Source organism: Carcharhinus amblyrhynchos, unplaced genomic scaffold (genome assembly GCF_965287045.1).
Source record: "Carcharhinus amblyrhynchos unplaced genomic scaffold, sCarAmb.v2.hapA scaffold_42, whole genome shotgun sequence".
Classification (NCBI taxonomy): Eukaryota; Metazoa; Chordata; class Chondrichthyes; order Carcharhiniformes; family Carcharhinidae; genus Carcharhinus; species Carcharhinus amblyrhynchos.
Window position 1 is genome coordinate 4,151,741 of NW_027649783.1, and position 23,534 is coordinate 4,175,274.

The 23,534-nt window shown below is 45.8% G+C and overlaps 4 non-coding genes across 4 annotated transcripts; 1 reads left to right on the forward strand and 3 right to left on the reverse strand.

The window, feature by feature from the left end:
• Nucleotides 1-14,128: 14,128 nt before the first annotated feature.
• Nucleotides 14,129-14,213, forward strand: trnap-ugg (transfer RNA proline (anticodon UGG)). The gene is given in 2 exon segments: nucleotides 14,129-14,164; nucleotides 14,178-14,213. It is a non-coding gene; the product is annotated as a tRNA-Pro (tRNA).
• Nucleotides 14,214-17,997: 3,784 nt separating this feature from the next.
• trnar-ucg (transfer RNA arginine (anticodon UCG)) lies at nucleotides 17,998-18,089 on the reverse strand. Its single transcript is given in 2 exon segments — nucleotides 17,998-18,033; nucleotides 18,053-18,089. It is a non-coding gene; the product is annotated as a tRNA-Arg (tRNA).
• Nucleotides 18,090-20,441: 2,352 nt separating this feature from the next.
• On the reverse strand, nucleotides 20,442-20,523 carry trnas-aga (transfer RNA serine (anticodon AGA)). The gene has a single exon. It is a non-coding gene; the product is annotated as a tRNA-Ser (tRNA).
• A 328-nt stretch (nucleotides 20,524-20,851) lies between these two features.
• Nucleotides 20,852-20,923, reverse strand: trnag-ucc (transfer RNA glycine (anticodon UCC)). Its single transcript has one exon. It is a non-coding gene; the product is annotated as a tRNA-Gly (tRNA).
• Nucleotides 20,924-23,534: the final 2,611 nt, after the last annotated feature.

A 23,534-nucleotide genomic window follows, 5' to 3' on the forward strand; every position in this document is an offset into this window, starting at 1 on the left:
ATTGGGGCCTCCATGATTACATTTGTAAAATGATTCTTCAAACAAAACAATCTTGAGAACCACTGAAATAGAAACAGTTTTTCTCAAAGATTCCACAGTTCATCATTAAATCCAAGAAGCAGAAACTCAACATGTTTGTGTCTGTCCCTGAGGGAGGGAGGCGGGATTCCGGGGAATGGAGAAACCGATTGGCCAGAGCTACTGTCACTCTGAGAGAGGGAGGCGGGATTCCGGGGAATGGAGAAGTCGATTGGCCAGAGCTACTGTCACTCTGAAGGGGAGGCGGGATTCCAGGGATTGGAGAAGCCGACTGTCTGGAGCTCCTGTCACTCCGACTGAGGAGGCGGGATTCGGTGAATTCGTGAGTGGATTGGTCAATTCGCCTGTCCATCCAAAACAAAGGGACAGCCCTCCGAAACCGAGGGGAGCTGATTGGCCTTAACGCTTGTCATTCAGAGAAAGGAACGGGTTTCCTGGGACATGGCAGCCGATTGGTCAATGTGGCTGTCATTCAAACAGAGGTGTGGCCAGCCGCAGGACGGGGAAGCGGATTGGCCAAGATCCCTTTCATCCAGAGTCAGGGGTGGGTTTCCTGATAACCGGAATCCGATTGGACAGCGGCCTGTCACTCAAACTGAAGGGGCAGAGTTTCGGAAAAAAATGTCAATTGGTGGCTATATCTGTCATTTATAGTGAGTAGTATTACAACACCAGGATAAAGTCCAACAGCTTTATTTGTAGCAAACGCCACCAGCTTTCGGAGTGGTGACTCACCTGACGAAGGAGCAACGCTCCAAAAACTAGTAGCTCGTGCTACCAAATAAACCTGTTGGCCTTTAACCTGGTGTTCTGAGACTCCTTACTGTGCTTACCCCAATCCAACTCCGGCATCTCCACATCATGCGGTTAAATTTATACCGTGGGAGGCGGCTCTGGGGAATGGCGAAGTCGATTGGCCGAGATTCCTGTCAATCAGACAAGAGACAGTCATTTCCTTGGCATCCGGAAGGGGAAAGTTCCTGTCACTGAAACGGCGGGAGGCGGGTTTGATGTACTTGGAAGGCGATTGGTGAATTCCCCTGTCTCTCTGTGCCAGAAACACAGCTTTCCGGGAATTCTGTAAGTGGATTGGTTTAAATTCCTGTCAGTCATAGTTGGAAGGCGGGGTGTTAACTAGTCTGGTGGTGGAATGGTCAGACCAGCTGTCATTCATAGTGAGGGGCTGGATTCCGAGCAATGGATTGGTCGGTGTCACTTACTGACCAGAGAGGGAGGCGGATCCCCTGAAGCTGGGAGGCGATTGGCCAGTACTGCTGTCACGCCGAGTCTGATTGGCGTGTTTCCCGGAAATGAGCGATCTAATTGGTAGCAGCGTCTGTCACTCAGGCCAAGGAGGTGGGCTTCCGGGATACCTGTTAACGGATTGGCCGGAGCTCCAGGCACGCAGGTGAAGGGCGGGGTTTGCTGAGCTTTAGGAGGGGATTGGTTCGTTCTCTCGTCACTCTGGGCGAGGAATCCCGGTTTCCGGGGATTCTGTAATCGGATTGGTGAATGCCTCTGTCAGTCAGAGCGGGTTTCTGTACAGCTGTGAAGCGGATTGGTCGGATCCTCTGTCACTCAGGAGGATATCCGGGGCGTGGCCTTGACACAGGCGGTGAGTTTGAGATAGCGTCGTGTTGTTGTGAGGGGATTTAGAGTCGGTGGCGTTTTGATTTATTTATTGTCACATGTATTAGTGTACATTGAAAACTATTGTTTCTTGCGCGCTATACGGACAACGCATACCGTTCATCGAGAAGAAAAGGAGAGTGTGCAGAATGTAGTTACAGTGAGTCATCTCACAACACCAGGTTCAAGTCCAACAGGTTCATTTGGTAGCACGAGCTTTCAGAATGTTGCCCTTTCGTCAGGCGAGTGCAAGGTTTGTTTTATAAACAAGGCATGTCTCGACAGAAACTCAATTACAAGATAATGGCTGGAATGTGAGTCTTAACAGGTTATCAAGTCTTTACAGATGCAGACAATGTGAGTGGAGAGAGGGCTAAGCACAGGTTAACCTCAGACTTACTGTGCTGACCCCAGTTCAACACTGGCAACTCCACATCATAGTGATACGGTCACAGCTCGGCTGTAGAGAATAATCAACTCAGTGCAAGGTAGGTCCATTCAGAAGTCTGATGGCAGCAGGGCAGAAGCTGTTCTTTAGTCGGTTGGTACAAGACCTCAGAATTTTGTATCTTTTTCCCGATGGAAGGAAAAGAATATGTGTGTGGAGTCCTTAATTATGCTGGTTGTTGTTCTGAGGCAGTGGGAAGTGTAGACAGAGTAATGGATGGGAGGCTGGTTTACATTGATGGATTGGGCTACATTCACGACCTTTTGGACCTGGGTTGGATCTCTGACTTGGGTCGGTGTCTGTGGGAGTTTGCACATTCTCCTGGTGCTTGTGTGGGTTTTCTCCAGGTGCTCCGGTTTCCTCCCACACCCCAAAAACGTGCTTTTAGGCTGATTGATCTTACCAAATTGCCCCTAAATTAGATCTCCCTTAATCTGGCGCACATATAATTCTCTAAATTTGCACCCCTTTATTGTGGAGTCCAGGAGGCGTAGACAAAAGTTGTAGGAAGAAGGAGGATTGGAATGAGGCACACACTGAATGTTAAAATGGGTGGCGCGGGCTTGTAGGGGCCTGTTTCCTGTGCCGTGTTGTTCTTTGTTCTTTGTAGTTTCTTAAGCAGAACAGGAGCCATACCAAGCTATGATACAACTAGAAAGGATGCTGTCTATGATGCATCTGTAAAGATTGATGAGAGCCGTAACTGAAAATTTCCTTAGACTTCTGAGAAAGAGGCGCTGGTGGGCTTTCTTAACAATTGTGTCGGTATGGAGAGTCTGGGACAGGTTGTTGGTGATCTGGACACCTAAAATAGAGGGGAGTATGGTAGGATGAGAGAAGAATTGGCAAATGTGGACTGGGGGAGTGCGTTGGAAGGTAGGTCTGCTGAGGAGCAGTGGAGGATCTTTAAGGAGATCTTTCTTGGTGCTCAGCAGAAATTTATTCCGATGGTTAAAAAGGACAGTAGGAAGAGAGGTAATAAGCCGTGGATAACGAAGGAGGTGAAGGAAAGTGTTAAATTAAAAGCGGAGGAATTTAGAGTAGCTAAGAGCAGTGGGCGAGAAGAGGATTGGGAAAGGTTTAAATGTCAACAAAGATTGACAAAGAAGTTGATAAAGGAGGGTAGGAGAAGCTATGAGGCTGGGCTAGCACTTAATATAAAAAAGGATAGCAAGAGTTTTTATAAATATATAAAAAGGAAGAGGCTGGCTAGGGTGAACGTTGGTCCTTTAGAGGATGAGAAAGGGGAGCTAGTGGTAGGGGATGGGGATATGGCTAAGGTCTTGAATAACTTTTTTGTTTCTGTCTTCACAGAGGAGGACATGAATAATTTGCCAGGTGTTAGCGATGGAAAGGTGGTAGGACTGGAGGGTCTTAATGACATTACTGTTACTAGAGAGGTGGTGCGCGACAGACTGGAGGGGCTGATTGTGGACAAGTCCCCAGGACCGGATGGAATGCATCCGAGGGTTCTGAAAGAAATGGCGGAGGTTATAGTGGATGCCTTGGTGGTTATTTTCCAGACGTCGCTGGATTCCGGGGAAGTGCCGGAAGATTGGAAAACGGCTAATGTTACGCCGTTGTTTAAGAAGGGTGCCAGGCAAAAGGCGGGGAATTATAGGCCGGTTAGTTTAACGTCTGTGGTAGGTAAAATGTTAGAATCCGTCACTAAGGAGGAAATTGCGAGGCATCTTGAAGGGAATTGCTTGATAGGGCGGACGCAACACGGTTTCATTAAAGGGAAGTCGTGTCTGACAAATTTACTGGAGTTCTATGAGGATGTGTCTAGGGCAGTGGATAGAGGAGAGCCGGTGGATGTGGTCTTTCTGGATTTTCAGAAGGTGTTTGACAAGGTACCTCACAAGAGGTTATTGCAGAAGGTCAGGGGACATGGAGTTGGGGGTAGGGTGTTAGCGTGGATAGAGGATTGGTTGTCAAATAGGAGGCAGAGAGTGGGGGTCAATGGGTGCTATTCGGATTGGCGGTTGGTGACTAGTGGGGTGCCCCAGGGGTCGGTGCTGGGGCCTCAGCTATTTACCATTTATGTAGATGATCTGGAGGAGGGAACCGAGTGCAGGGTGTCGAAATTTGCTGATGACACCAAGATTGGGGGAAAGGCAAATTGTGCGGAGGGTGTGGAGAGTCTGCAGAAGGATCTAGATAGGCTGGGCGAATGGGCCAGGAAATGGCAAATGGAATTTAATGTTGGCAAGTGTGAGGTGGTCCACTTTGGTAGGAAGAATGGTAGGAAGGACTATTACTTACGTGGCGAAAAACTGCAGCAGGCGACGGTGCAGAGGGACCTCGGGGTCCTTGTGCATGAGTCGCAAAAACCCAGCTTGCAGGTGCAGCAGGTGGTCAGGAAGGCGAATGGGATGCTGGCCTTCATAGCGAGGGGGATTGAATATAAAAGTAGGGAGGTCTTGCTGCAGCTGTATAGGGCATTGGTGAGGCCGCAGCTGGAGTACTGTGTGCAGTTTTGGGCGCCGCACCTGCGCAAGGATATTTTGGCCCTGGAGGGAGTGCAGAGGAGGTTTACTAGGCTGATACCAGAGTTGAGGGGATTGAGCTATGAGGAGAGGCTGAATAAACTAGGCTTGTACTCATTAGAGTTTAGAAGAATGAGGGGAGATCTCATTGAGACGTATAAGATGATGAATGGGATGGATAGGATAGAGGTGGAGAGACTCTTCCCGCTCAAAAAAGACAGTAGGACTAGGGGGCACAGCCTCAAGATAAAGGGGAGGCGGTTTAGAACGGAGTGGAGGAGGAACTTCTTCACTCAAAGGGTGGTGAATCTCTGGAATTCTCTGCCCGTTGAAGTGGTGGAGGCTGCCTCGCTAAATATTTTTAAGAAGCGGGTTGATGGGTTCTTGATAAGAGAGGGGATTAAGGGTTATGGGGAGAGGGCGGGAAAGTGGATCTGAGCCACAACAGATCAGCCACGATCTTATTGAATGGCGGGGCAGGCTCGAAGGGCTAGATGGCCTACTCCTGCTCCTATTTCTTATGTTCTTATGTTCTTAAAAGCTTGAGGCTGTTACCATTTCCACCTTGTCCCTCTTGATGCAGGCTGGGGCATGTTCTCCATTATGCTTCCTGAATGAACCTTCTTCGTTTTGTTGACATTGAAAGAGATTATTGTTGCTGCACCAGTTCACCAGATTTTCGATCTCATTCCTGTACTCTGTCTCGTCATTGCTTGAGATCTGATCCACTATGGTGGTGTCGTCAGCAAAATTGAAAATTGAGTTGGACGGGAATCTAACCACACAGTCATAGGTGTATAAGTAGTGGGCTGAGAATGCAACCTTGTGGGGCACCAATGTTGAGATGATCATGGAGGAAGTGCTGTTGCCGTTCCCTGCTGATTGTGCTGTGTGGGTTAGGAAGTTCAAGACTCAGCCACAGAAAGAGGAACCGAGGCCCGAGTTTGGAGATAAATTTTATGGGAATAATGGTGTTGAAGGCTGAGCTGTTGTCAATAACAGGAGTCTGACAAAGATGTCTTTATTATCCAGGTGTTTCAGGGTTGGGTGCAGGGCCAGGGAAATAGTATCTGCTGTGGACCTGTTGTGGGGATAGGTGAACTGCAGTGGATCCAGGCAGTCCAGGAGGCTGGAATTGATTTTGTGCCATGACTAATCTTTCAAAGCACTTCATAATGATGGATGTCAGAGCCACTGGACAATAGTCCTTAAGGCACACTGCTTGGCTTTTCGTCGGCACTTGGATGATGGTCATCTCCTTGAAGCCGATAGGGCCTCAGATTGTTGTAAAGAGAGGTTGAAGATATCTGCGAATATGCCAGGTACCCCGTTGGCTGGGTACCATAGCTGGGCCAATCATTTTCCATGGGTTGATCTTCGAGAAAGCTGCTATGACATCTGCAATGCTGACCTCAGATACAGGTTCGCCCGAGGCTTCCAGGGTGGAGGGCATACAGTCACTGACCTCTTGCTTAAAATGGGTATAGATTGAATTGACCTCACCAGTGAGGGGTGTGTTGAAGTGGCAATTTTACATGCCTTCATCTTGTAACCTGTTATGCCTTGCAGACCTTGCCATAGTTGGTAGGGTCTGTATGGCTAGCCTGGGACTCAGGCTTTGTCTGGTACTGTTTTTGGCATCTTTGATTCACCTCCTTTGATCGTGTCTGGCTTTCTTGTATAGGTCAAGGTCGCCTGACTTGAATGCCTCAGACCTAGACTCCAGTAAGCAGTGAATATCCCTGTTCATTTATGATTACAATTGGGAGACACACAGATTTGCTTCTTTGGCACGCAGTCTTGTACGTACTTTCAAATGAAGTCAGTTACTGTAGTGGCGTACTCGTTCAGGCTGGTTGTGGAGTTTTTAAATACTGACCAGTCCACTGACTCTAAGCAGTCACGTAGTAGATGATCTGATTCCTCAGACCAACATTGCATGACTTTCTTTGATGGATTTTCCCACTTCGGTTTTTGTTTATAAGCTGGGAACAGGAGAACAGCCTTGTGGCCTGATTGGCCAAAGCGTGAACGGGCGATGGAGCAGTAGACATGTTTGATATTTGTGTAACAGTGGTGTAGGAAGTTTGGGCCTCTGGTGGAACAGGAGCCATGGTGGGAACTTGATAGTATGTTCTTGAGCTTGGCCTGATTGAAGTCCCTGGCCACAATGAACAAGGCCTCAGGATGTTTGGTCTCAAGGCTATTTGTAATGGTATATATTTCATGCAGCACAATTTTCATGTCTGCATGGAGTGGGATGTGAATTGCCATCAGGATAACGGAGATGAACTTCCACGGAAGTTAGTCGGGGCGGCATTTTAGCGTTAGGCATTTTATATCCAGGGAGCAGAAACTCGTGTTGCTATGTCTTGGCACCATGAAGTGTTGATTAAGAAGCAGACCCCACCTCCCCTAACTGTGCCTGAGGCTGCTGTACAGTGTATTCGATGGATTGAGAAGCCCTTTGGGCACAGTACAGTGAAACAGGAGAGAGCCACGTCTCCGTGAAACAGAGCAGACGGCAGTCCCTCAGTTCTCTTTGAAGAGTGACTTGACTTTAAGTTCGTCTAGCTTGTTTTCCAGAGATTGGATACTTACAAGGAGTAAGCTAGAGAGTGCGGCCTTGGAGTGTGTTGTTTCACTCTCTCCTGCAGGTCTGCATGTTTTCCACTCTTCCTGGAGTGACTGCTTCTTTTCAAGTCTGGGAGACAGAGTATTTTGTGGTGTCATGGGTATAGTTGTATCCAATGAAGTTCTTTGCTCTGGTCAGTGTGTGGATGGAGGATTTGTTGCTTTGCTTGCGGTTCCTGCATTGGCAGATGTTCCGGGTTGCAATCGGACTGTGGTTTGGCATTGCCAGTAGGTGGATATCCAGAACACCCTCGGGCATGGATGGGTCGAAGGCCGTAAAGTCAATGACGTCCCTGGGCGCGCAGTCACGGATGAGCCGGTATTATGTATTAGTATATGGTGAAAAGTATTGTTTCTTTTGTGCTATACAGACAAAACATACTGTAAATAGGGGAGAGGGAAAGGAGAGGGTACAGAATGCAGTGTTACAATCATAGGGAGAATGCAGAGAGAGATCAATTTAATATAAGGTAGGTCCATTCAAATGTCTGATGGCAGCACAGAAGAAAGGGAAGAAGCTGCTTTTCGTTCGGTCGGTCCGCGTCCTCAGACCTTTGTATCTTTTTCCCAACATAGAACATTACAGCGCACTACAGGCCCTTCAGCCCTCGAAGTTGCGCCGATCTGTGAAACCAATCTAAAGCCCATCTAACCTACAGTATTCCAATATCGTCCACATGTTTATCATCCAGTCTGCTGACCCAGTGAGTGAGCCCACAGTGCTGGATGTACATGATGTACTCCAGATTGTACCATTCTAATGTGTCATCCATTTCACGGTGAGATAGGGAAGCACATTCTTGCCAAGTGTTGGTTATTTGCTTATTTGGGTTGAATATACAGCATCAGCTTTTAAATTAACAAACCGTAGTCATGTCTTCAACTGTTTACACCCTGATGCCTGGAATGTTCTCACTGCAGCTCATCCCAACCAGTCCATACTGGTGTTAGGGTTCCGTTTGGATTTCCTTCATCCTTCCTTTTTGCCCACTGACTGAACCTGTCAATATTGATTTGATGTATTATTGTCACATGTATTGGTATACAGTTCCAACCATTGTCTCATACGTGCGATTATAGACAAAGCATACATAGTACATAGGGGAGATGGAAAGGAGAGGTGCAGAATGTAGTGTTACAGCCAGGGTGTAGACAGAGATCAACTTAATATAAGGTAGGTCTATTCAAAAGCCTGATGGCAGCAGGGAAGAAGCTATTCTTGAGTCAGTTGGTATGCAACTTCAGACTTTTGTATCTTTTTCCCAACAGAAGAATGTGGAAGAGAGTATGTCCGGAGTGTGTGGGGTCCTTGATTATGTTGGCTGCTTTTTTTGTTGAGAAGGTGGGAAGTGTAGACAGAGGTAATAGATGGGAGTCTAGTTTGCGTGATGGACTGAGGCACGTTCCCAATCTTTGTAGTTTCTTGCAGTCTTGGACATACCAAGCTGTGATACATTCTGAAAGGTGCATCTGTAAAAATTGGTGAGAGTTGTAGCATTCATGTCAAATTTCCTGAGCCTCCTGAGAAAGTAGAGGCATTGGTGGGCTTTCTTAGCTATAGCATTGGCATGGAGGGACCAGCCAAGACAGGTTGTTGGTGATCTGATCACCTAAAAACCTGAAGCTCTCGACCACTTCGACTTCATCCCCATTGATGTAGGCAGGAGTATGTCCTCCACTACACTTCCTGAATATCTCTTTGCAAACTATTTGCATCCCTCCCACAATTTGCCTCTCCACCTATTTTTATGTTTCTGCAAATGTGGCTACAAAAGATTCACATCCTTCCTCCGAGTCATTAATATATATGATAAACCATTGCAGCCCCAGCAGTGATCCCTGTGGAGTCCCACTACTTGAAAAATAACCCCTTATCCCCACTCACTGTTTCCTGCCCATCAGCCAATTCTCAATCGATGCCAGTATACTACCTCTAACACCATTGGCACTAATCTTATGACTTAATCTTTTGTGAGGTACCTTGTTGAACATCTACGGGAAGTCCAGATGCAACACATCTACTGTTTCCCTTTATCAAATCTGGTTGAGATTTCCTCAAATAATGCTAATAAATTTGTCAGACATGATTTCCCTGTCATGAATCAATGCTGACTCAGCTTGATTAGATTAGAATTTTCTAAATGTGCCCCTATTACTTCCTTAATTGATTCTGACATTTTTCCAACAATAGATATTAGGCTAATCAGCCTATAATTACCTACTTTTTGCCTCCTTCCTTTTTTGAATAGCGGTGTCACATTCGCAGTTTTCCAATCCTCTGGTACTTCTCCAGGATGTGGATGTGCCGGCATTGCACTGGGGTAAACACAGTAAAAAGTCTGACAACACCAGGTTTTAGTCCAACCGATTTATTTGATAGTAAACTGACAAGCTTTCGAGGGGACTCCCTCTTCGTCAGGTGAATGTCCGAGGCCAGAACTCTCCATTCACCTGACGAAGAGGGAGTCCCCTCGAAAGCCTGAGTTTACTATGAAATAAATCGGTTGGACTAAAACCTGGTGTTGTCAGACTTTTTACGGACTTCTCCAGGATCCAAGGATTTTTGGTAAATTACAACCAATGTAGTTACTTCATTTAGCATTCTAGGATGCAAGCCATCAGGGTGAGGGTACCGATCTTCATTAGTTTATCAAATACTACTTCTCTAGTGATGGTACTCAATTCCTCCCCCGTATTCTTTCGTATTAATGGGATGTTTCCAGTATCTTCCTCCGTAAAAACTAACACAAATTATCTGTTTTGCTCCTCTGCCATTTACCTGTTCCTCACAACTGTCATCCAGATTCATTTTCAAATGGGCCTGTGTTCACGTTGATCCCTCTCTCTCTTTTCATATGTTTAAAGAAGCTCTCATTGTCAGTTTTTACATACCTAAGCCTTCCTTACATCGAGCCTGCACCGACAACAATCCCACCCAGACCCTATCCGGTAACCCCATGACTCTAAGTGGCAATTTAGTACAGCCAATCAACTTAACCTGCAGATCCTGAGTGTGGGAGGAAACCGGAGCACATGGAGAAAATCCACGCAGGCATGGGAGAACGTGCAAACTCCACACAGACATTCACCCAACTCTGGAATTGAACCTGGGATCCTGGCACTGTGCGACAGCATTGCTAACTACTGTCCTGCACGTAGGTATTCCATTTCCTTATCCCTTTAACTGACTCCTCTGTCCAATTAATATCAGGGTAGTGAAATCCCTCACCCCCTTCTCCAACAATTATAATTCTGTTCTTTACTCAGTTTCTGAATATGTCCTTGTATTTCTTTCTCCACCTTCCTCCCATTGCAGTGTGATGGATCCTGAGAATGCTCAGGGAACTGCCTTGGCATATGTTATCATAGGCGCTACATAAATGCAGGTTGTAGTCAATTTCTGTAGTCATGTTGGGAGAAGGTTACAGTTCCGGAAATCTGCTGCCCTTACTCTAGTCAATAGCACGTGGCTGGGAGTTCTGGGGTCAGAGTTGGGTTGGTGACGAGTGCAGTAGCGAAGGGTTGTGTTGATCCAGTGTCTTTACTGTAGAAAAGCTTGGTGATGTGTGAAGACAAATAGAGGATCAACTCGACTTTCCTAGAAATTGAACTAAAGCAATTCCAGTATCAATTTTTCTAAAGCGTTTAAAATGTGCAGTAACTGTTCAGGAAATGAATAACCAATTAGTGAAAATCATTCCAAACTTAGGACAGTCAGCAGTGGGAAAATGCCAGAATCTAATGTTAATGCTGTGGAAATGCTGATTAAATAAATGAAATTGAGACACACTTATGAGGTAATGATGTTTGAGAAGGATTATTTTGAGAACATATCTAGTCAGATGGATTAGTGGGTGAGGGAGATGCAGGGGAGTCGTGTGTACAGCAGTTGGAGTTTCAAAAAGCATTTGATATGGTGCCCAAGGTGACACAAATCAACAAGAGGGTACAAATTTACTATCAACAAAACCAGGATAACCCCTGAGGCAGCAGCTGAATGCTGCACTTGGATACGAGTGGGAATATTGTAGAATAGAGTGGCTTTGATCCATCATCTTCGGGGTTATGGGCCCAGCACGCTTCTGCTGCACCACTCTGCACACACTTGCTTCCTGCCTTTTAACAAGAACACAAGGGTAGGGAAGCTCGGCCGTTGTCAGAACTGTCTCTGAGTTTGGAATTCTGTCTGTATTTGTCCAGCTCTGGGATTGTAGGATGGGACTCAGGTCCAGCACTCTGGCTGCGGTTGAAAAATAGATAGAGACACGTTTTAAATATAATGAGGATGAAGATGGAATTCAAATCGATTTGCGCAGGGCGGGTATTCGTTGAGTGAGTGGATCAGAATGGCCGGAAAGTTTAAGACGCTGTTTTCAGGCGTCACGTTTCTCTGAAATCCCAATCCCGACGGTGATTTTTCCGTATCAAGGCACCATCCAAACCTGCGAAATCTTTCAGCTGGAAGCACAAGGGCAGCAGATGCAGAGAAACAAGAACCACCTGCAAGTTCCACTCCAAGAGACACACACCATCCTGACTTGGAAATATATCGCCGTTTCTGTGGCTGTCTCACAATCCTGGAACACCCTCCCTAACAGCACAGTGTGTGTACATACACCATATGGACTGCAGTGGCTCAAGAAAGAACTTACCACCAAATTAATACTAGATAAGGAATGCTGGCCCAGTCCGCAACAGCAACATCCCGTGAAAATAACATTTGAAATATCATCTGTGTCGGAGTCAGAGCACATCTGACTTCAGGTTAGAAAACTATGTATGTCAATCAAATCCTGAACGTGGATACTTTATACCAGATCTGTGTCTGACACCATCTGTGGAGAGAGACCAGCTGAGATTGTCCAGCATGTTCAGACTTCAAGACCCGCCTTTCCTCCAAAATTAAAAAGAACATGCGGTTTGATATGAACGGCAAACACACCTTTCTGTCTCCACCTGATTTGTGTTTTTTCTTCATGCATCTATCTCATTCTCTTTCCTGCTAATCCAAAAGTCTTAGTTAGCTGTTTGCTGCATTAAATGGTTCTCCGTATTGGGGAAAATAACTGATCCCGTCAGAACTGAGTTGTCGCTCCGGAAGTGTAAGTGGCAAGTGTACAATGCGTTTCAGCGGTCTGAGGGGCAGTTCCTCGTTAGTATAGTTGTTAGTATCCCTGCCTGTCACGCGGGAGACCGGGGTTCAATTCCCCAATGGGAAGCTCATCGCAGTTTTATTACTTCAAATTGAACTTGTGTTGTTCTTGAACTTTGAAAACAGAAATAAAGACTATCAAGGAATGAAACTTTCAAAAATGCAAATCTTTACGTTTGTACTGACACTTTTCGTGACCTGAGATCAACGTTCGTTCAATTCATCAGCATTTTAGCCCGCCTTTGATGTGGCGATGCCACGTAGTCAACACGTTGAATATTATCCTGATATTCGCGCAATGCCAATAAATGCTGTGATTTCAGATTTTTTCAGTTCTATTTTTGGATGATCCACTGATTCCCAGATCCCTGAAAATACAAAGGAAACCTCCAATGTTTTTCAATATTGGAAATCCCTTTGAGTGAAGATTCATGCAGTATGAGGAATAGAATATTAATGCATGATTGTAAGAGCAGGAAGGTTCAGATTGGGATTGAACAAAATTTTGGTGAGGCCACTGCTGGAGGACAGTGTGCAGTTCCGGTCAAATCACTACAGTAAGGATTTGATTCCACTGGAGAGGGTGCAGTGTCCATTTCCCAGGGACCAGATCGTAGACTGGGATGGAGAATTTGAGCTATGAAGAGAGATTGTTTTATTTAGAGCAGTGAAGGCTGAGAGGAGACCTGATTGAGGTGTATAAGAAATGGACAGGGTGGATAGGAAGCTGCTGCTGCCTCACAGTACCAGGGACCCGGGTTTGATTCCCGGCTTGGGTCACTGTCTGTGTGGAGTCTCCATGTTTCCCCCCGTTTGCATGGATTTTCCATGGGTGAACAAAGAAAATTACAGCACAGAAACAGGCCCTTCGGCCCTCCAAGCCTGCATCGACCATGCTGCCTGACTTAACGAATGCCCTCCCTACCAGGGAACATCATGGTAAATCTTTTCTGTACCCTCTCCAAAGCCTCCACATCCTTCTGGTAGCGTGGCAGTCCGAACTGAACACTAAATTCCAAGTGCAGCCTATGTAAGGTTCTATAAAGCTGCAACATGACTTGCCAATTTTTAAACTCAATGCCCCGGCCGATGAAGGCAAGAATGCCGTGTGCCTTCTTAACTACCTTCTCCACCTGCATTGCCACTTTCAGTGACCTGTGTACCTGTCCACTCAGATCCCTTTGGCTATCAATACTCTTATGGGTTCTGTCATTTACTGTATATTTCTTATCTGTATTAGACCTTCCAAAATGCATTAACCCACATTTGTCCGGATTAAATTCCATCGGCCATCTCTCTGTCCGAGTCTCCAACTGATCTATATTCAGCTGTATGCTCTGATGGCCCTCATCGCTATCCACAAATCCACCATCATTTGTGTTGTCTGCAAACTTACTAATCAAATTGGTTACATTTTCCTCCAAATAAGTTAAATATTACAAACAGCATTGATCCCTGAGGAGCACCACTTGCCACAGCCCTCTATACATCACCCGGCAAAGGGGCAAACCCCAAAAGCCTCCGGGTTTACTATCAAATAAACTGGCTGTACTTTAACCTGGTGTTGTGAGACTTCTTATGTGTTTATCCCAATCCAACGCCGGCATCTCTACATCATGACTTCATCAAAACAGACAGTGAAATGGAACATTGTTCAATAAATCGCTGATGAGGTGTCAAAAAAGTTGCCTAACTTTGAGATACTTTGAAAGGTTCAGGGGGTGGACTACAGCGGGTGGCTCGTTGGTCTAGGGGTATGATTCTCGCTTTGGGTGTAGTGTTAAACTGCGAGAGGTCCCGGGTTCAAATCCCGGACGAGCCCTGCATTTTTTCTAAAGATAATTCTTTGCAATGAAGGTGGCGACAATGTGTGAAAACCGAAGCAGTGTTTACCTCCCGAGAACTCATTGCAGAGAAAATATCTCTGCAGAACTCGGAAAGCAACCAGACAGTCTGACAGAACTGGGAATCCTAGTCAGATTTTAATTTTTCCATGTTTTAGTTTAATTCCGGTGCCGAGTGAACCGTGAGTATTGATGAGTTTCAGCAGTCCTGTTGAGGGGAAATTTACAATCAGGAGAAGGACATACGAACAGAGGAAATAAGGGCAGAAGAAGGCCATTCGGCCCCACAAGTCTGCCCCGCCATTGGCTGATCTGTTTGTGCTTCGCTTTCCACATTTCCATCTGTTCCCGATAACCTTTGATTCTGTTGCCAAATAGGAAACTATCCACCTCCGGAATAAAAGTGTTCAATATCCCCGCCTCCACCGCCTTCTGAGGCAGAGTTCCAAAGTCACGCAACGCTCCGAGAGAACAGAATTCACCATCCCAAAAGAGGAAGCTCAGTTTTCTTTAAGTGTCCGTTGTTCTGCATTCACTCACAAGAAGACATCATTTCCACGCGCAACTTGTGAAGACCATTCAAGATCTGATGTGCTTTGAACAAGGTACCTCCCACTCGGAGTATCTCCGGTGCAGAGATTCCCAGCCAGTCTGTGTAACCTTTCCTCTTCTCAATCTGGTAAATCTCCTCTGCACTGTCCAACTATTCAAGTTATCAAACTGACAATCTCTTCTGGACCGTTTACAGCGTATTTACATCCTTCATTAAATATGGATACCAAAACTTCAGACAATATTCGAGATACTTCACTAATGACCTAAACAACTGAAGCATAACATTATTTTCTTAAATGGTCAAATGTCTGTAACAAAGCAGACATTCCATTAACCTTTTTTATTACTTGCTGTCCCTGCATACTAAATATTTGTGACTCGAACACAACGAGATCCCTTTGCATCTGGGGAAGTTTGCAGCCCTTCTAGAATTGAGTAATAATCTGGTTTTGTTCTCTTCCTGTCAAAATGAATAAGTTCACATTATATTCCAGTTGCCAGGTTTCTACCCATGCACAAAACCTTTCTATAGCTATCTCCAAGCTCCTTACGGCCTCTCCACAAGTTACTTTGCGACATATATTGTGTCTTCTGTAAATTTTGCTGCCGTGTTTTCAGCTGTGGGCTGCGATAGCTGAGCTTCTCTAGAGATGACAACTCCCAGACACAAAGTGTCCTCTGATCTTTTCCTGTGCTGGAACTATTCTGTGTGTATGGATGTGAAAACCATTCTGTATCACTTGGTGTGTGATGCAGGAATTGAGTGTGGAATTCATTGTCTATCTGTCAGTCTCTAAGGGTGTGTATGAGTGAATGATTCATTCTGGATCACTCTGTCTTTTGTTCACACTGTGATTGCGGATTGATTGTTTGTCTCCCAGTCTCTGAGCCACTTTGTAGATCTGGGACAATTCAATAAATAATTTACCAAAGTGAAGTTGAGACTTTTTTTTCTAATTAATAAACTGCTCGACACGATCCCCCACCCAAACTATTTCATATAACATTATCTTTTTGTCTCCGAAATCCATTCACCCTCCAACACTTCCCCAGCTTTCCATTAAATACAGCGGTGCTAATCGTCTCCGATCACAGAATCCGTACCGTGCAGAAGAAGGCCATTTGGCCCATCAAGTCTGTACCGACCACATTCCCACCCAGGCCATGGTGCTGTAACCCTCATTTACCTTGATGATCCCCCTGACACGAGGGTCAACGTAACATGGCCAATCAACCTAGCCCGCACATCTTTGGGTTCCGGGAGGAAACCCACGCAGACATGGGGAGAATGTGCAAACTGCACACAGTAATCAGAGGCCGGAATTGAACCTGAGACTCCGGTGCTGTGAGACAGGAATGCTAACCATTGTGCCTCCCTGCCGCCCAAAATTCGTCCCACTTTCTTCGGAAATTTCCTGTCTCGTATCCTTCAGTATCTTTAGATGGTCAACTGGAATTTAAATCTAGTGATCGTTTCTTCTTGTGTTCTGCGGTGATATATTCACTGCAGGGAATTCTCGTGAGCTCAAACCTGCTCCCGATTTAATAACCAGTGGCAGGGCTTGTCCGGGATTATGAACCCGGGCCCTCGAGCACGATAATCCTACCCCAAACAACAATCATACCCCGAGACTAACAACCCAACTGCCAAATGCCAACGCTTTAGCCGATTGCAAATGCTGCCAACTCAATGGTAATTTAAGAGTAATTTTTCTAGTGGAATTTATGATTAAATTACCAGGTCTATCTTATCACACCCCAGCGTTAATTCTTCATTTTGACCTATTCCAGCAGCACCCTCACTTGATGTGAATGTCTTCCGTCTGTTGAAGTTCTGGGTTGCGGCCGGTAGATGTCAGCACACTTAGAGTGAAGCTCAGACCAGAGAGGGAGAAACACACAAGAATTGTTCAAATTATATCGGGGATGAGAAATTTTAATAATACTAATGTTGGACTTTTTTAATGTTGTTTGTTTTGTATCCGTCCTTCGATTCGAGGATGACATCCATTCAGGGCTGTGAGTTTCTGCTATGGGTCTTCATGTGAGTGAACAGGCCCATTCTCAGCCCACAGAGCTTTCTCCTCTGTTACTGTCTTCTCTGCCTCCATTTTGCCTGGTAAAAAGTATGCTGCAGATTGGGGGATATGGTTTGCCCATTTTCAAGCTCCTCCCAGTCATCAGCATGAATGCTGCCTCACTTCAATCTGGAGGATGTCGGGGAAGCGTTACTGATGGAATTTCCCTCACACTCTGAGGATGCGCTGATACACTGGTCACATGTACATCATTGCGCTAAAACCACCAACCATCAATGGCATATATAAGTGGGATATAGTCTTCTCTGCCTTTCTCTGGTCCCATTTTATCAAAATGATTCTTTTCAAAATCTTTCACTAATTTAAAGCCCAATATCAGCCCATCCCTCAGCCTTGTTATTACAGGAGAAGAAGGATCCAGTTTCTCAGTCCGTTACCAGGCCATTCTCTTTCGACTCAATGATTCTTTTTATAGTCTGTTGGTGTCGCCTGCAGGACCAGCATTTGTTGCCCTTCCCTAATTGCCCTTCAACTGAGACGGGCTTCTTTGACCATTTCAGATGTCAGGTAAGAGTCACCCTCTTACTCTGGGTCTGGACTCACATTTAGGCCAGATCAGTTAAGGAAGCCAGACTTATTTATCTAAAGTGCACCGGTGAACCAGATTATAGTGAACAACAATCGCCGGTAGTTTCAAGGCCGCCATTACTGAGAGGAGCTTTCAATTCCAGATTGATGAAATAGTGAATTTAAATTTCATCAGCTGTCGTGGTGGGATTTACTCCGTGTCCCCAAAGATTAGTGCAGGCCTCTGGATTACCAGCCCAGTGACATCACCTTTCATCCCTGTAATCAGAACCACTTCACTCAGCTCGTTATTAAACCTCTTCCTGAGGAGATTAGATTTTCCTCCACAGAATTTTACTGAACTATTTGCTACAAAGCCTGTTGCTCCATTCAGGAGCATCAATAATTTGTTAAGATCACACGCAAGTGATTGATTTCTGAGGAGGAGAATAAAAGAATGAGATGAGAAGGTTAATAAGCAAAACAACAAGGAAATACATTCTGAGAAAGCGCCCTGCAATGTTTGCAAGAAAATACACAGCTTTTAGCTGAAGAAGGAAATCTCAGTTTGCCAGAAGTTCTACCAGATTTCTGCATAAAACGACCGCGACAGGACTCGAACCTGCAATCTTCTGATAGCATCACCACCACAGTTACCGAAGTCAGACGCCTTATCCATTAGGCCACGCGGTCAACAGATGCAATACAGCCACAAATGTTAGCGCCATGTGAATAACTGTCGTGATTATATTTATTTTCAGTTCCATTTTTAGTTACTGCTCTGATTTCCAGATGCCAAAAAAAATTGAAGTGGAATCCCCAGAGTTTGTCAACAGCAGAAATCTAACGTCCACTTCTAACATTGTTGGGTGCCTGTCTGTGTAGAGTTTGCACGCTCTCCCCGTGTCTGCGTGGGTTTCCTTCGTGTGTTCGGGTTTCCTTCCATCTCCAACGATATGCAAATTAGGTGGATTGGTCAGGTTAAATTGACCCTTATTGTTAGGGGGATTAGCAGAGTAATTACGTAGAGTGACAGGGAGGGATTCACTGTCGGAGAGTCGGTGCAGAATATCTGGGCCGAATGGCCTCCTTCCGCACTGTCGGGATGCTTTGCCTCTTGCACTTCCTGTCTTAAATCTTCAATGCCTGTCCCCAAATCCTTCTGCTAGCAGCTAATGCAGCAATTTTCCCCTGTGGACCTTAGTTCAATAAGTTCTACTCTTTTACACCTCTCTTCCAGCGCCACTCAATCCCTTTTGCTGCACAGAGAGAAACTCCGAGTTATCCAGCCATACCTTGGAGCTAAAATCCCTCACCTCTGGATCCAAAACAGTAAATCTCCTTTCCCCCTTCATAAGGACTCTCACACACTTTGTAAAGTCTGGTTACCGTGTCTGGGGGCAATCCTAAAACAGCTACAGTTAATCAGGGCTTCATAAAGATTGAGCAGAACTTCCCAGTTTTTATACTCAGTATCTCCAGTTATGAAGATAAACATCCAATCCGCCTTCCTGACGACTGTGCGCAATTTTGGTCCCCTTATTTTATTGGCCCTGGAGGGAGTACAGAGAAGGTTCACCAGGTTGATACCGGGGATGACGGGGTTAGCTCATGAGGAGAGATTGAGTAGATTGGGCCTGTACTCGTTGGAGTTTAGAAGGCTGAGGGGTGATCTTGTAGAGACTTATAAGATAATGAAGGGACTAGATAGGATAGAGGTAGAGAGATTCTTTCCACTTAGAAAGGAAACCAGAACTAGAGGGTGCAGCCTCAAAATACGGGCGGGGAGCGGGGGTGGGGGGGGGGGGGGGGGTGGGTGGGGGTGCAGTTTAAAACAGAGTTGAGGAGGAACTTCTTCTCCCAGAGGGTGGGGAATCTCTGGAATTCTCTACCCATTGAAGTGGTGGAGGCTACCTCGTTGAATATGTTTAAGTCACGGGTAGATAGATTTCTGATCAATAAGGGAATTAAGGGTTATGGGGAGCAGGCGGGTAAGTGGAACTGATCCACTATCAGATCAGCCGTGATCTTATTCAATGGCGGGGCAGGTTCAAAGGGCTGGATGGGCTTATCCTGCTCCTAGTTCTTATGAGAGCTGAGACTGCAGCTTCTGTTTCTCCAAGAGAATCTCTCTGGATAAAGCCGGAATTTACAAGGATTTCTGTCACTGAGGCATTGTCTGGCGGTCTGTGTCTCACTGCTCTAACTCACTCTATCCCTCCATCCCCTCTCATCAACTCTATATGAAGGTGGGATCTTGTTATTCAGTGACTGAGTGCACACAATCTGTATCTACATCTGATCAAATAGAATTCAGCTTGTGAACAATATCACCATTTGAACCAGCCCTGGGTTAACCCAGGCACAGCTCTGATTGGCTGCAGCCCCCTGAATCTGGGGAACAGACACTGTGAGCATCGCCGGCCTCAGAGGCTTTCACAGTTACTGAGCTGGGAAACTCCAACTAATCCCCAAGAATCCACAGCACAGAGCGAGAGGAGAGGAAAACCTGTCCTGGGAGCTGTCAATCTGAGACACAGTTTGACCTGTCAATGTGCAGATGTGAAGCTGCTCCTTCCATTCCCAATCTGCTATAACCAGGAGTTCCTAACGCCCAATAATGACCAGCTTGCAGCAATGTGTTTGAATGAACACGATGTCATATCATCCAAGCAGCATTTTGAAATGATCATTCAGTGTATTCTGATGAAATTTATTTCTCATGTTCTGTGTGTCATTCCATAAGAATCTTCCTCTGAAATGAGACCTTGTTTTGTCCTTGCGCTCCTGATGCTTTTGTTTTCAATCTGCTCACATTCTGATTTCCCTCATGGAACCAGAGAAAGGGAACAGCACTGAATCATTCGGCTTATCTTGTCCATGCCAGCCCGAGGGCACCCAGGTGTCCTCTTCAAGCTCACCTTCCTGCACTCGGCCCGGAGCCATGGAGCTGAAAGCGTGATGGTGATCCACATACTTGGCACCAAAATACCAGAAGGAGTTCCGGCTCTGGGGCTGCCGGAAGCAAACACTTCCAGTGATAATCGCTGCGAACAGGACTCGAACCTGCGCGGGGAAACCCCATTGGATTTCTAATCCAACGCCTTAACCACTCGGCCATCGCAGCTCCACGGGTTATTGGGTTAATATAATCACCTCATTAGCGTTCATACTAACTTCATCAGGCACCGTTATTGTACAGAGCTCAGTGTGTGAGCTGAAATTTGTTCCTTTACTTTTGTATCTTTGTCTCTGACGGAGAACTCACTTACCAGGTCAGAGACTTGTTTTTGTATCTCAGTAATTTTTCAGTACAAACAAATTAGTTCCGAATAAAAAGAAAAAGACAAATCTCTGTTGTATTTCATTGTCGTAAAATGTTGCGCTCGCCCTGGTTTTGTCCACTCGGTTGAAAACACAGGAGAAAGTGGATAAAGTTGTAAATAAATTATCAATGCGACGGCTGGGAATCGAACCCGGGTCAACTGCTTGGAAGGCAGCTATGCTCACCACTATACCACCATCGCTCACAACGCGACAGCCACCCTTCTTTTAAAAACAAAGAACAAAAACAGCCCCGGAAACAGGCCCTTCGGCCCAACGAGCCCGCGCCGCCATTTTAATACTACCAGTCCCCCTCTCTACCCATGGCCCCTATCTATTGTTTTTATGGCCATCCACATTGAGGGGAACTAATTTAAGGACAATTTATTACTTCCACTCAGCCTAACAGCACATCTTTGGGGAGTGGGAGGAAACCGGAGCACCCGGAGAAAACCCACGCAAGCACGGGGAGAATGTGCAAACTCCCACAGACACCTGCCCAAATCCATGTGTCTGCACAGCAAACAGCGATAGTCACTGATCTTGCCCAGTATCTGGTCCAGTTTAGGCACACACTAATGACATGAAGCACTAGGCCAATCTCGAACAACCAAGAGCAGCCCAAGTACGACCCATCGCGTGTATGCCCCTCGTTGGCCACAAGGCGGACCGACTTAAACCTGTGAATTAAAAGAGAAAAAACATTATTATCATACCATATCCATTTACATTACCAGGGACACCCCAATGCTAATGAACCTTATTTAAAACAATTTCCTATATCCTCCCATCTCCAACCCACTCATGTGCCTGTCTCAGTTAGTCTTAAACAACTCCAGCGTGCCTGCCTCCACCACCTTACTTGGCAGAGCATTCCATACCCCCACTACCCTCTGTGTGAAAAACCTCCCTCTAATATCTGTGTAATCAGTTATAATTATGGAACTACCTCCGTTGCTGAATTCACCAGACACCAGGTCAGTCGTTTGGACAGTTTGTAAACTGAACTTGGCTCGTCTCGTTTTTCTGGATAGTTTGAAGCCACCTTTTTACGATTGTTTCTAACTGAGAATTCATTGATTTGTTTTGAGGCCCGTTATTTTCATTTTAACAAATTTTCCACTGGCAACAATTTCAAACTAGATCTTCCATTTGACACAGATGGATCATGAAAATATTTATGTGAATGATATTTCAGCAGACCCCCTCCCCCCTCCCCTCCTCCTCCACCCCCTCTATCCCCTCCCCGCTCCATCCCCACTCCCTTCCCCTCTCCTCCCCATTCCCCCTCCCCTCCTCTCCCTCTCCCCGCCCCTCGCCAGTTCTTAGCCAGACACTGACTGGTTACAAGTTTATTTTACTTTCCACAGAAAATAAATCCCTGGCCCATGATCTGCTTTTCTCCTGTTCTCAGGCACATTCACTTTCAACAAGGGCGCAATAACTGGTTTGAAGAGTCAGAGTCAGACTGCAGTCGCCTCGTTTCTCTCTCCATCCCTTTATCTCAGAGTTACCTTACACCATATCCTGCAGCCTGATTTGGCCAAGTTGAGCGAATGGCTCAATGATTGGCAGATGCAGTATATTTTGAATAAATGTGAAGTGTGAATTTGAATTAACCTTATTTAAAACAATTTCCGATATCCTCCCATCTCCAACCCACTCATGTGCCTCTCTTGGGAGCTCTCTTGGGAGCTGTTTATAAATGTGAATTTGTTCGCAAACACGGGAAGACAGATTATGTTCTGAATGGTCATAAATTAGGAGAAGAGAATGTGCAACCAGAACAGAGTGTCCTCGTGCACCAGTCACTGAAGGGAAACATGCCGCTGTAGCAGGCAGTAAAAAATGCAAATGGCATGGTGGCCTTCATAGCGAGAGGCTTCGAGTACAGGAACAGGGATGTCTTGATGTAATTATGCAGGGTCTTAGAGGCCACAGCTGCAGTTTTGTCTTCTTATCTGAGGAAGGATGTTCTTGTTCGAGAGCGAAAGCAGCGGTTTACCAGACTGATCCTTGTGATGGCAGGACTGAGGTATGAGGAGAGATTGAGTTGGTTACTTTTATATTCGCTGGAGTTCAGAAGAATGAGGGGCCTCCTTAGAAAGCTAGAGAATTCTAACAGGATTAGGCCGGGTAGATGAAAGAAGGACGTTTGGGAGTGTCCAGATCCAGGGTCACAGTCTGAGGTTACAGGATAGACAGTTTAGGACAGACATGAGGAGAAGTATCTTCACTCAGAGAGTGGACAGAATGTGAAATTCCCGGCCACAGAAAGTAGTTGAGGCCAAAACATTGAATGTTTTGAAGAAGCAGTTAGAAATAGCACTTGAGACAAAGTGAATCAAAGGATATGGAGGTAAAAGGTGGGACCAGGATATTGAGTTGGAGGATCAGCCACGATCAGAATGAATGGCGGAGCAGGCTGGAAGGATCACTGCTCCTATGTTCTGTTTCTGTGTTTCTTTCACTGTATCTGTTAATTTGCAGCGAGTGAATATGGGTTCACTGTGCAGCTGTCAGACATCGAACTGAAAGACTGATACTCACTCACTCACCCTCACACTCTCTATTGTGAATGATCTGGGAACAGACACTGTGAGAATCTCCAGCCTCAGAGGCTTTCACAGTTACTGAGCTGGGAAACTCCAACTAATCCCCGAGATTCCAGAGCACAGAGAGAGAGGAGAGGAAAACCTCTCTTGGGAGCTGTCAATCTGAGACACAGTTTGACCTGACAATGTGCCGATGTGAAGCTGTTCCTTCCATTCCCAATCCGTTATTGCCAGGAACACCTGATGCCCAGTAATGACC